At 36.4% G+C, this 3,136-nt stretch overlaps 1 long non-coding RNA gene across 1 annotated transcript in view; it reads right to left on the bottom strand.

Moving 5' to 3' along the window:
- LOC138364612 (uncharacterized) overlaps positions 1-3,136 on the bottom strand; it is a 17,869-nt gene continuing 14,733 nt past the window's right edge. Inside the window, exon 2 of the long non-coding RNA XR_011228480.1 lies at positions 1-2,335. This is a non-coding gene — a long non-coding RNA (uncharacterized lncRNA). The remainder of the gene's footprint in view (positions 2,336-3,136) is intronic.

Here is a 3,136-nt window from a genome sequence, read left to right as displayed (position 1 = left end):
TTTCAAAATTGACATGAGTTATTTATTGATGGTCAAAATACATGAGAGTATTGATTAATATAATCGTAATAGTACATGTGCAACATGCTAACATCAGGGAGATAGCTGTCCTGCCACTATATAGTACTGCCAACCTCTCGATATATCACCTTTTGTAAATAGTCTCCACTTAAAGCTCTAACAATAATTTACATGTAGATGTAGTACATGTAGAAAATTTACAGTGAACAGCTGGTGAGATTAAACAGCTAGAGAATGGTGTCATTTCTAGCCGCACCTGTACTGTTGGTTACATAAAATATTTATTGATATTTTATAATTATTGAATAGCTTATCTTACCAATATTTGTTGATGTATTGTCATTACCAATATTGATATGTTATCAATTCACAATGAAACCACAGTGTGATACATCTATGAGAGAATATTGAAGCCATTTGATGGGAACTCACTTTGTACAGCTTCAATATGTTCTCATGCTACCAATGCCAGTATTTGTTGATGTACTGATGACTGCATAGTTTTACTGCAATAAATTTATCACAATGTGGTGGAGTACAGTATGTGCTCAAGGCTAACCACGAATGAAAAACTAAATGAGTTCTTTTGTACATTATTAACAACACATCTTTGAATGGACTAAGCAATCTTTTGTTTAGCGTCTCATATTTTTAGAAATTATAATATTTATGTACATAACTGTGTCATTAGTAAAACACACTATGCAAAGAGCTACATAAAACTACCACACAATAGAGGTGATATGATCACCACTTACAAAATAATAACAGGAATCGACCAAATTGACAAAGAGGAATTTCTGAAACCAGTAAATTCAAGAACAAGATGGCACAGATTCAAGCTAAGAGCTAAGGAAACAAAGGTGGTAAAAAAAATATTAGAAAATTTTCTTTTGCAGATTGGTAGACAGCTGGAAGAAGCTAAGTAAGAAAGAAGGTGGTGGAGGCCAAAACCTTCAGTAGTTTCAAAGCGTTATACAACAACGAGTGCTGGGAAGACGGGACACCTTGAGCGTAGCTCTCATCCTCTAACTACACTTAGGTAATTACATACACACATACCAGAAATGTGTCTGAAACATGCCTGCTAGAGTTTAAACCAGCCAAATAAAAAATTATTAGGACTTGAACAGAAGTGCGAAGGCCAGTACAGCAGTATAGGATGAAGGGAAGACAGATTCTTCCATTAGAAAATGATGGTTATCTTGAGATGTTTTCGGGACTTTAGTGTCCCTGCGGCCCGGTCCTCGACCAGGCCTCCATCCCCAGGAAGCAGCCCGTGACAGATGACTAACTCCCAGGTACCTATTTACTGCTAGGCAACAGGAGCATCAGGGTGAAAGAAACTCTGCCCATAGCTTCTCGCCGGTGCCCGGGATCGAACCCGGGACCACAGCATCACGTGTCCAGTGTTCTGTCCGCTCAGCCACCAGCTTCCTGGGATAAAAACCTGGGAGTGGACATTACCCGCAATCTGATGCTAGAAACTCACATTAGCAGAATAACATCTGCAATATGGCATACTGGCCAACATCCGTTTATCCTACAGAAAGTTGGACAAAGGGGCTTTCCGGGCCCTATATACAGCGTAGATGAGACCAACTCTAGTATATACATCCCCAGCATGAAACCCTCATCTGAAAAGGACAAGAACTAGAAAAGTTCCAAAGATATGAAGAGACTCATTCCTGAGATGAAAGATTTAAGCTATAAGGAAAGACTGAGAGAACTGGACCTTACCACATGGGAATAAAGGAGAGATAGTGGGGACATGATAAAAACATATAAGATTATAATGGAAACTAACAAGGTAGACAAAGGAGCAATGTTAAAAGCTAGGAAGAGTAGAATGAGGAGCCATAGATGGAAACTCGAGATGCAAATGAGTCGGAGACATCCAAAAGAACTTTTTCGGTGTTACAGCTCTCAATAAGTGGAATAGGTTAGATGTAGAAGTCGTTGAAGCTAATTCAATTCAAAGTTTTAAATGTAAATATGATAAAAGCAGGAGAAATGATCATTGCATTAATCTGAGAACATTCAGAAGGAATGTTCAGAAGTTCTAGTGGGATTACAAGCCTAGCTCGACCCTGCAAGCACATCTAGGCAAGTACACACTCAGACACACACATGCTTATATATATTACATATAGTTTATTGATAATAAACAGACAAAACTATAATTTAACCAACAAATAATGTTTTAGCAGCTTGGTGAGCCCTGACAGATGAGTGACTAGCTTTGGAACTCGGATGACCACTGGTGGCGAAACATGCACCAATATCTATAACCTCACACAGCTGTCCACTGGTTCTGGGATAAACAAAAAATGATCATTAAAGTTCTGATCCTTGTCACAAGGGTTTCTACAAACTTTGTCATGTAATTTTTAATAAATATTTGAATAAGTTTCTTTCTCAAATGTAACGTATTAACAGTAGAACAATTTTAAATACACTAGTATGTATTGAATTGCATGGCAGAACAAACCATTTTAGGTTTTGAAGTTTCAGTATTGTACAAGCATTCTGTAATAAACAATGCATTCTTGTTAGATGTATTTTAAGCCCTCCTAAAACAGAGAAGTGGATTCCATAATCTGCTCAAAAATAGAGCCAATTTTTAAGGACATAAAACGGTCCAATACTTAAAACTAATATAGAGGCAGACTATTGTGATGGCACGGACAGCTTCACTAAACTTCTCACTGTGAGACCCTAACCACCACACCAGAGTTGCCACCAGGAACTAGACATTCTTCAACATGTTCGCTGACACGAGAGTTGTGCAGTCTTCAAAAAGTACCCCAATGTTATTGAGAAGAATTCCCTACCCACACACTCAACCCAGATTGTGTACATGCCATTAATGCACAACTATGGTACTTGTGTACACCCCAGCATAGAGGCTATGCTGCAACTTGGATTGGGAGGCACTTCCCTATAACATTAACAATGCAATAATATTCACTAAAATAAATATATATATATATAATATATATATATATATATATATATATATATATATATATATATATATATATATATATATATATATATAAAAATATATATATATATATATATATATATATATATATATATATATATATATATA

This window comes from Procambarus clarkii, chromosome 14 (assembly GCF_040958095.1).
Source record: "Procambarus clarkii isolate CNS0578487 chromosome 14, FALCON_Pclarkii_2.0, whole genome shotgun sequence".
Taxonomy (NCBI): domain Eukaryota; kingdom Metazoa; phylum Arthropoda; class Malacostraca; order Decapoda; family Cambaridae; genus Procambarus; species Procambarus clarkii.
This window is presented reverse-complemented; position numbering and strand designations above follow the sequence as displayed.